The sequence below is a fragment of the Emys orbicularis genome, chromosome 1, assembly GCF_028017835.1.
Source record: "Emys orbicularis isolate rEmyOrb1 chromosome 1, rEmyOrb1.hap1, whole genome shotgun sequence".
NCBI lineage: Eukaryota > Metazoa > Chordata > Testudines > Emydidae > Emys > Emys orbicularis.
In genome coordinates, this window is record NC_088683.1 from 307,404,832 (window position 1) to 307,419,399 (window position 14,568).

Below are 14,568 nucleotides of genomic sequence, written 5' to 3' on the forward strand. Positions count from 1 at the left end.
TAGTGACGGACGGATGACGACAGTTACCCAAAAGCACTCTCGACACATTTTTTTACCCAGAAGGCATTGGCGGCTCGACCCAGAATTCCAATGGGCAGCGGGAATTGTGGGATAGCTGCCCACAGTGCACCGCTTCCAATGTCGACGCTTTCCCCGTTAGTGTGGACTCACAAAGTCGAATTACTGTCCTTAGTGTGGACACACACGTTCGATTTTGTAATATCGAGTCCACATATTCGATTTAAGAAAAATCGAACTACTCTCGTAGTGTAGACATACCCCTAGTGCCACCTTTGCACCTCCTGAATTGTGCTGTACTAGTGGCTGTTACCAAAGATCTGGTCTTATATTTTTATAGAAGAAGATCCTGTATGGAGATTTGAAGGACACCGTATTTGTCATGCTCTGACGCTTGAAGAGCTTTGCAAAGCAACAAATAAAATCTCATTGGACCTTATTTTGCCACTCTTACTCCTCCATGAGTAGTCCCACTGGTTTCAACAGAACTACTCACAGAGTAAGATACTACACAGCATGAGTAAGAGTGGCAGGAAAAATGAACCAGTCATCCTACATACACTGCAACATCACACCACAGGCCTGCATGTAATTAGTCTGTGGTTGTTCCCCTTCCTCTAACCTTTGTCTTCTTGTTTGTCTGTCCTTAGATTCTGAGGTCCCTGGAGCACGAACTGCCTTCCTTGAAAGCTCCTAGCACCTGGCAGGCACCACCACCGCAAATCTTGGACCAAACAGGCAGGGCCGGCTCTAACTTTTTTGCTGTCCCAAGCAGCAAAAAAAAGCGCCGCCCCACGAGCCCCCCCCGCTGAGCGCCGCGCCGCCGGAACCCCCCCCCCCCGAGCGCCGCGCCCCGTGCCGCCCCCCCGCCGAGCGCCGCGCCGCCGGAGCGCCCCCCCCCCCCCCGCGGAATGCCGCGCCGCGCTGCCCCCCGCCACCCCAAGATTGGCCGCCCATTACCAGGTGCCGCCCCAAGCATGTGCTTGGTTGCCTGGTGCCTGGAGCCAGCCCTGCAAACAGGAAGCAAGTTCTAGAGCAGAGGAGCCCTGCTGACTGTCTTTTTAAACTAGGGGGCTGCCCGCTTGAGCACCTCTGCTGATCACAATTACCCTCAAGTTACAGGGGTAGAGAGACATGATGAGCTCTTATGAAGCCAGAACCCAAACCATTTGTGGCTTTTATAAGTTAACAATACTACCTTAAATTGCGCCCCAGAATCAAACGGCAGCTAGTTCAGATCATGAAGCACTGCTGCGATATGCTGCCATACGAAATGTTGCTTAATAAGTAGGCCACAGAGTTCTGCACTTACTGCAATTTGCCACATGTTTATAGGCAGAATCTCCACATAGAACACACTGCAATAATCCAGTCTTATGGGGAGATCAGCATGGGTAACTGCAGCAAGGTCCCCATCCATAGGACAAGGCTATAATCTTCTCCCCACGCATAAATGATATAAAGTGCTCTTGGCAACCGTGGCTTCCCCTGGATCCAGAAGCAGCTGGGGTCGCACCAAGCCCCTCAGATTTTGAGCCTAAGCAAGCTAGAGATTTCTCCCCCACCCAGCTTTTCTGACTATTTACATGTGATGGAACACTCATCCGCTAGTCAGAATCATTGTTATTTTTAATTCACGCATTGTATGATCATTAATTACACCAATACCATGGTGATAGGTATATAAACCTGAATAGAACAGAACAGGAGAGAGATTTTGCAAAAAACGCACACAGGTTATCTGCATAACCCTGCCCAAGTCTGAAGAGGCTGGGGGTGAAATCCTGCCTCTGCTGAAGTCGGGGGGAGTTTGGCCAGTGACTTTAAGGGGACCAGGATTTCATCCCAGATTTTTTTTCTGAATGGTACCCCTGAGCTTTGTTAAAAATGTGGGGGGAGGGGTATTTTTAAAGCCTGGCTGTGTTTGTTTATTTGTACTTGTGCACTGAACAGCGATCACATGTTAACTCAAGTGGGCCACAACAGGTAGCATGTTCTGTTGACTGCGCACATTCACAAAGCAAGGCTGTGGAGTGGGGCCAGAGGAAGCTCCAAATCCAGGGAGCTGTGAGGCCATGCAGATGGGCGGTGTGCCTGAGTATGCCGTGCAACATAGCTCAGGGGCAGCCTTCCCAGCACGGCTGCAGAGGCCACAAGCTACACATCAGGGCAGAGGTGAGCAAACTACGGCCCGCGGGCCACATCCGGCCCGCAAAACCGTCCTGCCCGGCCCTTGAGGTCCTGGCTGGGGAGACTAGGCCCCGGCCCCTCCCCCGCTGTCCCCCCTCTCCCTCACGCCGCCGCGCGGGCAGCACTCTGGGCGGTGGGGTTGCGCGCTCCTGCCAAGCAGCGCGGCAGTGTGTCTGGCACTGGCCGGGCGGCACGGCTGCCAGACATGGTAAGGGGGCCGGGGCAGGGGAGTTGGATAAGGGGCGGGGGGTCCCGGGGGCAGTCAGGGGACAGGGAGCAGGGGGCTGTTGGATGGGGCGGAGGTTCTGGGGGGCGGTCAGGGGACAGGGGATGGGGGGTTGGATAAGCGTGGGAGTCCCGAGGGGCCTGTCAGGGGGCGGGGGTTTGGATAGGGGTCAGGGGATGGGGACCAGGGGGTTGGATAGGCGTGGGGTCCGGGGGGGGGCCTGTCAAGGGGCAGGGGTGTTGATAGGGGTCAGAGCAGTCAGGGGACTGGGAGCAGGGGGCGTTGGATAGGGGGTGGGGTCCTGGGGGCGGTTAGGGGCGGGGGGTCCCGGGAGGGGGCGGTTAGGGGACAAGGAGGGGGGGGGGAATGGGTCGGATAGGGGGCGGGGGCCAGGCTGTTTGGGGAGGCACAGCCTTCCCTACCCAGCCATCCATACAGTTTTGCAACCCCAATGTGGCCCTTGAGCCAAAAAGTTTGCCCACCTCTGCATCAGGACTATGCAGAGATTGCACAGGTGTTCTGTGCCCAGCCCCCCACATTGCAGGAGGATTTCATCCCTCCCAGTCTTCTACCTAGTGCTCCCCTATGGGCAGGCAATTTACTTGGCCTATTCACATGGCCAGATAAATTGTACTGCCCTTGTGCTACTTGGCCATGACTAGAAATGCCACTCAGTCAACGGGATTCCCAGAAGAGCACAACGTGACCCAAACAACACCTGTGCCAGCACTGCTTCTGTCTCCTCCACCTGCGCCTGTAGCCAGACAGAGCGCCTGAGCATGGATGCTTCTACCCAGATCCTGGTGTGGTTTTGCAGAGACTGTAACTTGCAATTTCCACTTACTGATATCCAGGCTGGGGGGACCATCCAATGTGAAAGGTGCCTGCTGGTGGAATCTCTCAGGCAGCAGGTGGGAGAGCTACAGGAGGAGGTGGCTAGGTTGAGGAGCATCCGAATCCACGAGCAATTCCTGGACAGTGTCCATGTGGAGACAGCTGAGGTAGCTGTCCCAGTACACAGGACTGCTGATACACCACTGGTGGAGGAGGAGATGGCTCAGGGTGGACACTGGCAGCTGGTTACTTCTGGCAGCAGGCAGTGCTCCACCCCTGCTCCGAACCCTCCCGCCATGGTAATAGGTAACCGTTATGCTCTTCTTGATACAGGAAAGAAAGAATCACCCCCTACAGTAAAGGAGGAGAAGCCTCGTACCCCTAAGGCTGGGAGGTCTGCTGCCACCACTGCGAATAGGAAACGTAAGGGTAGTGGTGGTTGGAGACTCTCTGCTGAGGGGGACGGAGGCGCCCATCTGTCGCCCTGACATTTCATCTCGGGAGGTATGCTGCCTGCCGGGAGCCCGTATCCGAAATGTTACGGAGGCATTGTCGAGGATTATCCAGCCCTCTGACTACTACCCCATGCTACTCATCCATGTGGGCACAAATGATACTGCGCGGTGTGACACTGAGTGGATCAAGAGTGACTACAGGGCTCTGGGAGTACGGGTGAAGGAGTTTGGAGCGCAGGTGGTATTCTCTTCGATTCTTCCTGTCAAAGGTAGGGGCCCGGGCAGAGACAGATGCATCATGGAGGTGAATGCCTGGCTGCGAAGATGGTGTCGCCAGGAGGGCTTTGGCTTCCTAGACCACGGGATGCTATTCGAGGAAGGACTGCTAGGCAGAGATGGCGTTCACCTTTCGAGGAGGGGAAAGACCCTATTTGGACACAGACTGGCTAACCTAGTGAGGAGGGCTTTAAACTAGGTTCGACGGGGACAGGTGAGCAAAGCCCACAGGTAAGTGGGGAACATGGAGACCTGGGAGATGGGTCGGAAACGAGAGGGAGTGTGGGCTATATTGGCAGAGAGAAAGGAGGATCAGGACAAAACTGGGAGGAAAGATCAAACCAGTATCTTAGATGCCTATATACAAATGCGAGAAGTATGGGTAATAAGCAGGAAGAACTGGAAGTGCTAATAAATAAATACAACTATGACATTGTTGGCATCACTGAAACTTGGTGGGATAATACACATGATTGGAATGTTGGTGTGGATGGGTACAGCTTGCTCAGGAAGGATAGACAGGGGAAAAAGGGAGGAGGTGTTGCCTTATATATTAAAAATGTACACACTTGGACTGAGGTAGAGATGGACATAGGAGACGGAAGTGTTGAGAGTCTCTGGGTTAGGCTAAAAGGGGTAAAAAACAAGGGTGATGTCATGCTAGGAGTCTACTACAGGCCACCTAACCAGGTGGAAGAGGTGGATGAGGCTTTTTTTAAACAACTAACAAAATCAGGTGAGCAAAGCCCACAGGTAAGTGGGGAACATGGAGACCTGGGAGATGGGTCGGAAACGAGAGGGAGTGTGGGCTATATTGGCAGAGAGAAAGGAGGGTCAGGACAAAACTGGGAGGAAAGATCAAACCAGTATCTTAGATGCCTATATACAAATGCGAGAAGTATGGGTAATAAGCAGGAAGAACTGGAAGTGCTAATAAATAAATACAACTATGACATTGTTGGCATCACTGAAACTTGGTGGGATAATACACATGATTGGAATGTTGGTGTGGATGGGTACAGCTTGCTCAGGAAGGATAGACAGGGGAAAAAGGGAGGAGGTGTTGCCTTATATATTAAAAATGTACACACTTGGACTGAGGTAGAGATGGACATAGGAGACGGAAGTGTTGAGAGTCTCTGGGTTAGGCTAAAAGGGGTAAAAAACAAGGGTGATGTCATGCTAGGAGTCTACTACAGGCCACCTAACCAGGTGGAAGAGGTGGATGAGGCTTTTTTTAAACAACTAACAAAATCAGGTGAGCAAAGCCCGCAGGTAAGTGGGGAACATGGAGACCTGGGAGATGGGTCGGAAACGAGAGGGAGTGTGGGCTATATTGGCAGAGAGAAAGGAGGGTCAGGACAAAACTGGGAGGAAAGATCAAACCAGTATCTTAGATGCCTATATACAAATGCGAGAAGTATGGGTAATAAGCAGGAAGAACTGGAAGTGCTAATAAATAAATACAACTATGACATTGTTGGCATCACTGAAACTTGGTGGGATAATACACATGATTGGAATGTTGGTGTGGATGGGTACAGCTTGCTCAGGAAGGATAGACAGGGGAAAAAGGGAGGAGGTGTTGCCTTATATATTAAAAATGTACACACTTGGACTGAGGTAGAGATGGACATAGGAGATGGAAGTGTTGAGAGTCTCTGGGTTAGGCTAAAAGGGGTAAAAAACAAGGGTGATGTCATGCTAGGAGTCTACTACAGGCCACCTAACCAGGTGGAAGAGGTGGATGAGGCTTTTTTTAAACAACTAACAAAATCAGGTGAGCAAAGCCCGCAGGTAAGTGGGGAACATGGAGACCTGGGAGATGGGTCGGAAACGAGAGGGAGTGTGGGCTATATTGGCAGAGAGAAAGGAGGGTCAGGACAAAACTGGGAGGAAAGATCAAACCAGTATCTTAGATGCCTATATACAAATGCGAGAAGTATGGGTAATAAGCAGGAAGAACTGGAAGTGCTAATAAATAAATACAACTATGACATTGTTGGCATCACTGAAACTTGGTGGGATAATACACATGATTGGAATGTTGGTGTGGATGGGTACAGCTTGCTCAGGAAGGATAGACAGGGGAAAAAGGGAGGAGGTGTTGCCTTATATATTAAAAATGTACACACTTGGACTGAGGTAGAGATGGACATAGGAGATGGAAGTGTTGAGAGTCTCTGGGTTAGGCTAAAAGGGGTAAAAAACAAGGGTGATGTCATGCTAGGAGTCTACTACAGGCCACCTAACCAGGTGGAAGAGGTGGATGAGGCTTTTTTTAAACAACTAACAAAATCAGGTGAGCAAAGCCCGCAGGTAAGTGGGGAACATGGAGACCTGGGAGATGGGTCGGAAACGAGAGGGAGTGTGGGCTATATTGGCAGAGAGAAAGGAGGGTCAGGACAAAACTGGGAGGAAAGATCAAACCAGTATCTTAGATGCCTATATACAAATGCGAGAAGTATGGGTAATAAGCAGGAAGAACTGGAAGTGCTAATAAATAAATACAACTATGACATTGTTGGCATCACTGAAACTTGGTGGGATAATACACATGATTGGAATGTTGGTGTGGATGGGTACAGCTTGCTCAGGAAGGATAGACAGGGGAAAAAGGGAGGAGGTGTTGCCTTATATATTAAAAATGTACACACTTGGACTGAGGTAGAGATGGACATAGGAGATGGAAGTGTTGAGAGTCTCTGGGTTAGGCTAAAAGGGGTAAAAAACAAGGGTGATGTCATGCTAGGAGTCTACTACAGGCCACCTAACCAGGTGGAAGAGGTGGATGAGGCTTTTTTTAAACAACTAACAAAATCATCCAAAGCCCAAGATTTGGTGGTGATGGGGGACTTCAACTATCCGGATATATGTTGGGAAAATAACACAGCGGGGCACAGACTATCCAACAAATTCTTGGACTGCATTGCAGACAACTTTTTATTTCAGAAGGTTGAAAAAGCTACTAGGGGGGAAGCTGTTCTAGACTTGATTTTAACAAATAGGGAGGAACTCGTTGAGAATTTGAAAGTAGAAGGCAGCTTGGGTGAAAGTGATCATGAAATCATAGAGTTTGCAATTCTAAGGAAGGGTAGAAGGGAGAACAGCAAAATAGAGACAACGGATTTTGGTAAGCTCAGAGAGCTGATAGGTAAGGTCCCATGGGAATCAAGACTGAGGGGAAAAACAACTGAGGAGAGTTGGCAGTTTTTCAAAGGGACACTATTAAGGGCCCAAAAGCAAGCTATTCCGCTGGTTAGGAAAGACAGAAAATGTGGCAAAAGACCACCTTGGCTTAACCACGAGATCTTGCATGATCTAAAAAATAAAAAGGAGTCATATAAAAAATGGAAACTAGGACAGATTACAAAGGATGAATATAGGCAAACAACACAGGAATGCAGGGGCAAGATTAGAAAGGCAAAGGCAGAAAACGAGCTCAAACTAGCTACGGGAATAAAGGGAAACAAGAAGACTTTTTATCAATACATTAGAAGCAAGAGGAAGACCAAAGACAGGGTAGGCCCACTGCTTAGTGAAGAGGGAGAAACAGTAACAGGAAACTTGGAAATGGCAGAGATGCTTAATGACTTCTTTGTTTCGGTCTTCACCGAGAAGTCTGAAGGAATGCCTAACATAGTGAATGCTAATGGGAAGGGGGTAGGTTTAGCAGATAAAATAAAAAAAGAACAAGTTAAAAATCACTTAGAAAAGTTAGATGCCTGCAAGTCACCAGGGCCTGATGAAATGCATCCTAGAATACTCAAGGAGCTAATAGAGGAGGTATCTGAGCCTCTAGCTATTATCTTTGGAAAATCATGGGAGACGGGAGAGATTCCAGAAGACTGGAAAAGGGCAAATATAGTGCCCATCTATAAAAAGGGAAATAAAAACAACCCAGGAAACTACAGACCAGTTAGTTTAACTTCTGTGCCAGGGAAGATAATGGAGCAAGTAATTAAGGAAATCATCTGCAAACACTTGGAAGGTGGTAAGGTGATAGGGAACAGCCAGCATGGATTTGTAAAAAACAAATCATGTCAAACCAATCTGATAGCTTTCTTCGATAGGATAACGAGTCTTGTGGATAAGGGAGAAGCTGTGGATGTGGTATACCTAGACTTTAGTAAGGCATTTGATACGGTCTCGCATGATATTCTTATCGATAAACTAGGCAAATACAATTTAGATGGGGCTACTATAAGGTGGGTGCATAACTGGCTGGATAACCTTACTCAGAGAGTTGTTATTAATGGTTCCCAATCCTGCTGGAAAGGCATAACGAGTGGGGTTCCGCAGGGGTCTGTTTTTGGGACCGTCTCTGTTCAATATCTTCATTAACGACTTAGATATTGGCATAGAAAGTACGCTTATTAAGTTTGCGGATGATACCAAACTGTGAGGGATTGCAACTGCTTTGGAGGACAGGGTCATAATTCAAAATGATCTGGACAAATTGGAGAAATGGTCTGAGTTAAACAGGATGAAGTTTAACAAAGACAAATGCAAAGTGCTCCACTTAGGAAGAAAAAATCAGTTTCACACATACAGAATGGGAAGAGACTGTCTAGGAAGGAGTACGGCAGAAAGGGATCTAGGGGTTATAGTGGACCACAAGCTAAATATGAGTCAACAGTGTGATGCTGTTGCAAAAAAAGCAAACATGATTCTGGGATGTATTAACAGGTGTGTTGTGAGCAAGACACGATAAGTCATTCTTCCGCTCTACTCTGCGCTGGTTAGGCCTCAGCTGGAGTATTGTGTCCAGTTCTGGGCACCGCATTTCAAGAAAGATGTGGAGAAATTGGAAAGGGTCCAGAGAAGAGCAACAAGAATGATTAAAGGTCTTGAGAACATGACCTATGAAGGAAGGCTGAAAGAATTGGGTTTGTTTAGTTTGGAAAAGAGAAGACAGAGGGGACATGATAGCAGTTTTCAGGTATCTAAAAGGGTGTCATAAGGAGGAGGGAGAAAACTTGTTCACCTTAGCCTCTAAGGATAGAACAAGAAGCAATGAACTTAAACTGCAGCAAGGGAGGTCTAGGTTGGACATTAGGAAAAAGTTCCTAACTGTCAGGGTGGTTAAACACTGGAATAAATTGCCTAGGGAGGTTGTGGAATCTCCATCTCTGGAGATATTTAAGAGTAGGTTAGATAAATGTCTATCAGGGATGGTCTAGACAGTATTTGGTCCTGCCATGGGGGCAGGGGACTGGACTCGATGACCTCTCGAGGTCCCTTCCAGTCCTAGAATCTATGAATCTATGAATCTATAAACATATTAACAGTAAGACAACTGTGGACAAACACATACTGTTCACTTGACTAGCAAACCAGAAAGCCACAAGCAACAGGTGGCTTAATATATTTGTCTTCCCTCTTTATGATCCCAGCACTGGTATTCTTTCCCCATCACATAAATAACCTTTATTTACATGTCTGTCTTTGCAGCATATGCAAATACTAGATGCAGGCAGAAAACTGTACACATCTGAGTCTTTTCCTGTGACATCAAGTACGTTTGCTCAAGGCAGTTTCCTATTAAGAGATCTGCATCAGCCCTTGTTATGCCAGCTAAAGAAAATGTTGAAATACACTTCTGAAAAGAAATTCTGATTAAGCTAAACTAATCTAAATCAATAAACTATGCCAAGGTAGTCAACTTCTGATTATCCAAATTGCAAGGGTGATCTCTGTATTAATTTATTATTAATTAACTATTTTTATTATTATTTATTTATTAATCTGGAACATGATTAGAGTTTACAATACCAAACATAATCAGAAAATCAGTAGGAAGGCAGTCAGCTGGACAGAGGAAAAGGCTGGCAGTTTGTTCAACAGGGAGGTTCAGAGCTTCGGGATTCTACTGTATTTAGAGGTTTTGAGTGATGTATCAAATGAGATAGGAACCTGAGCTAGGATACATTTGATACACATGTTCTCAAGCTTTCAAAGATTCATAGATTCCAAGGCCAGAAGGGACCATTGTGATCATATTGTCTGACCTTCTGTATAACACAGGCCATAGAATTTCTCCAAAATAGGTCATTTTGAACTAGAGCATATATTTAAAAAACAAACAAAGCACACATCTAATCTTGATATAAAAATTGCCAGTGATGGAGAATCCACCACAACTCTTGGTAAATTGTTCCAATGGTTAGTTAATCTCACTGTTACACATTTATGCTTCATTTCCAGTCTGAATTTGTCTAGCTTCAAATTCCAGCCATTGGCTCGTATTATACCTTTGTCTGCTAGACTGAAGAGCCCATTATTAAATATTTGTTCCCCATTTATATAATTATAGACTGGAAGCAAGTCACCTCTTAACCTTCTCTTTCTTAAGCTAAATAGATTGAGCGCCTTGAGTCTATCAGTATAAGGCAGATTTTCTAATCTTTTAATCATTCTCATGTCTCTTCTCTGAACCCTCTCCAGTTTATCAAGATTCTTTTTGAATTGTGGAAACCAGAACAGGGCACACTATTCAGCAGTGGCAGTGCCAAATACAGAGGTAAAATAACCTGTCTACTCCTACTCAAGATTCCCCTGTTTATGCATCCAAGGGTCTCACGAGCTCTTTTGGCTACAGCATCACAGTGGGAACACATGTTCAGCTGATTATCCACCATGACTCCCAACTCTTTTTTGGAGTCACTGATTCCCAGGATAGAGCCCCCCTTTTTGTAAATATGGCCTGCATTCTTTGTTCTTAGAGGTACACATTTACACTTAGCCATATTAAAGCTTGCAGTTGAGCATCTCAGAAACTTTTTTTATTTTCTCCACACATGGCATTTGTTTGACAGCATTCAAGCAGTGATTGTCTCTTGTTTTCTTCTTTTACTAGAAACAGAGCACCCTGGATCAGCAGAATATATGGCGGAGTGGGGAGGAAACTACAGAGCAAAGACCACCACATGATTAAAACGCGCTCAGTCAATGATGGAAATAAGTGTTGTGGCAATAAATTATTTCCAGTTCTGACCATGCAAGAAAGGCAAACTGTTTGCTGGAGAGAGATCATAAGGGGTGGGTCAGATGACAGAGGAGAAAGCAAGGAGGACAAGAAGGAGAGCATTCAAGTTGCTTTTTTTAAGCTGTCACATGAAAGCAGAGCCTGCAATAACAACTGGCCAATTAGAATTGGTGCACATTTGCAGCTGGCAAAACTAACAACCCCTCCACACACAGACACACAAAGAAAAAGAGAGAGGAGGGAAATGGAAGAAATAAATTACTAAACCAAACGATAAAGGGATTGTCGCCATTCTTGCCTTACCCTTCATGAGCTGCACTCTTCCAGCATGCCTTACCACACTGCTGTACCATACACCATCAGGACTTCTCAGGGGCTCCCCAGTCTTGTCATGGGCAGTTTGGTGTGGGTGCAACTTACACTTCTTGAGTGCCTAGTGACAGCGAGCGCAGGGGCTGAGCCTGATAACATCAGAGTCAATGGTCATTTCAGCCCTGATTCAGCAAAGCACTGAAACACGTGCTTACCTTTAAGCATGTGCTCTAACTCCATCCTTAATCAGCAAAGTGCTATTTACTTCAGTGGAATTTATGCACATGCTTAAAGTTAAGCATGCACTTAAGTGCTTTGCCAAGTGGGGTCCTCTCTCATTGACTTTAATAGGAACTGCAGTAGACCCTTTGAAGAGCAATACAGAGATATTACTGGTGTTGATACTTGTGTAACGTCAGATGGGGAACTGAACACGGCATTTCCAAATTTGTAGGCCAGACATAATTAACTGCCTAGTCACACTACAGCCAGCTACCAGGGGAAGCTCTCAGAACTTCTATACCTCACACAGGCTGTAGGAGCTCAGGCTTTTTGCTGTTAACTCATTAGCTAATGGAAAACAAGGCAAAATTCAGGAAGGATGGCTCAGGGGTTAGGCTACTAGGCTGGGATTTGGGAGACCTGAATTCAATTCTCTGCTCTGCCATAGACTTCCTGGGGAACCTGGAGACGGGCGACGGGTATGGCAGGCCAGACAGCCAGGCGCAGTACTGCCCATGCTCCATCCAGAGGCCCCCTCTTGCTTCCCGCTCTTCCCCCTGGCCCCAGCCCAGGTTGCTCCTCTTCCTGCCCTCACTTAGCCTCTCCCCCAAAGCAAACGGGGGCTGGGGCTGGGGCTAAGGTGAGCCAGCCAGCGGCTGGGACTCAGGGCGGCTGGGGCCGGTCTTGGGCCAGCCGGTTGGGGCTGGGACTGCCTGGCACTGGGGCCACCCAGCACTCTGGGGCTGGGACCATCAGGCACTCATGGTGCTCTGGGGCTAGGCCGCCCAGGACTCGGGCCAGCTGGGGCGGGACTCCTCCAGCCGCGGTGGGGGTTCGGGGCTCCCGCAGGGGAGGGAAGGGGCCTTGGGCAGAAGGGGTGGGGCCAGGGGCTAGCCTTCCCAAAGAGGGGCTTCACACGCCACCCATCCTTGTAAGTCCCTTAGGCCCAGATCCACATAGGTCTCTAGGATTCTAACTTCCACTGATTTCAGCAGAAATTAGGGCCTAAATACCTTTGAATCTGCGCCTTAGTCTCTCTAGGCCTCAATTCCCCAGGGATGCACTTCTTTACCTCACATGAGTGTTGTGAAGATAAATACACTAAGGATTGTGAGGTACTCACATACTATGGTGATGGGAACTATATATGTACACCTCTACCCCGATATAACGCTGTCCTCGGGAGCCAAAAAATCTTACCGCGTTATAGGTGAAACCATGTTATATCGAACTTGCTTTGATCCGCCCCGTAGCACTGCTTTACCACATTATATCCGAATTTGTGTTATATCGGGTTGCGTTATATTGGGGTAGAGGTGTACCTAGATAGACAGTGCTATATTGAATTTGTGACTGAAATCCTGGCCTCGCTGAAGTATTATCTTTGAAATCTTTACTTCAGTAGCTAAACATTTTCTTCCGAGAGACAACAATATTGGGGAAACATTATCAGTTAATATATTTGTCAGCTGAGGGTAGAATTCTTTTAGCAATGCACTTATTACTTTTTCTTAACTACATATATTATGGCAGGAGTCACCTGTTACATGTAGTCTTACAAATTATTTTTCTTAGTACACGAGTAGCATGCTGTCTTTGAAGGAACACTGTATTGCACTTACTTTGATGATGTCACTTTTGCTGGGAAGCTGTTGAAAGCAGCAAGAGAGTTTTCTCTTTAAATGCTCTAGCTTGAGTCAATTCCGGCAGAGTTGCTTCCTGGGAACTGGGCATTGCTTTCTGGGCTGGGATCCCTGAAGGAGCTTGTGTGCTGTTTGTAACCTCTCTGTTCAAGGATTGGTATATATAGCGTAAATAAACAAGTTACACTAAGGCCTTGTCTACATTACAAACTTAAGTCGACCTAAATTTGGTCGACATACAGCCACCACAGTAAATACTGCAGTTTTTCATGTCCACACTACCCTCTTTCTCACAGTGGCATGTTTCCTCACCAGGAGCGCTTGCACCAGCTTAAGTGGGTCAGTGTATGTAGGGCTCACAGCCAGAGCCCCAGTGCTGGGGGCTAACAGCTGGAGCCCCTTCGCTCCAACTGTCAGTCCCACAAAACTGGGTAACTGGGCAACAAAATGGCAGATTAAATTCAGTGTTGATAAATACAAAATAATGCACATTGGAAAATATAATCCCAACTATACATATAAAATCATGGGGTCTAAATTAGCTGTTACCACTCAAGAAAGAGAATCATTAGGAAAGGGGTAGATAATAAGACAGAAAATATCATGTTGCCTCTATATAAATCCACGTTACACCCACATCTTGAATACTGTGTGCAGATCTGGTTGCCCCATCTCAAAAAAGATATATTGGAATTGGAAAAAGTTCAGAAAAGGGCAACAAAAATGATTAGGGGTATGGAACAGCTTCCATATGAAGAGAGATTAATAAGACTGGGACTTTTCAGCATGGAAAAGAGACGACTAAGGGGAGATATGTTAAGAGGTCTATAAAATCATGACTGGTGTGGAGAAAGTAAATAAGGAAGTGTTATTTACTCCTCATAACACAAGAACTAGGGCGCACAAAATGAAATTAATAGGCAGCAGGTTTAAAACAAAGAAAAGGAAGTCAACCTGGGGAACTCTGTGTCAGAGGATGTTGTGAAGGCCAAAACCCTAATTGTGTTAAAAAAAGAACTGTTCTAAGAGCCTTGATAACAAAGAATCTTCATTTTTGCTTCCTTGAATGGAAAGTTTGTGTCAACCAGAAGCTACTGTACGGGTAGAAGCAGGGCACACATACCAATAAGGGCCTGATCCCTGTTTTTATAAAGCACAAGAAGTATAGATCTGTACACAACTCTGAAATGTACTTAAGGGTTGGTTGGTTGGTTTTCTTCTGTGATCAGAGGATCTCTGTGTGACAATAGTTACTGATATAGCAACACTTATGATTGAGAGATGACCCCACCACACACACACAGTTACACCTCTAGTGCAGTGGTTCTCAACCAGGGAAGGCCACGAGCAGGCTTCGGGGGGGCCACCAAAGAGGGCCAGCGTTAGATTCACTGGGGCCCAGAG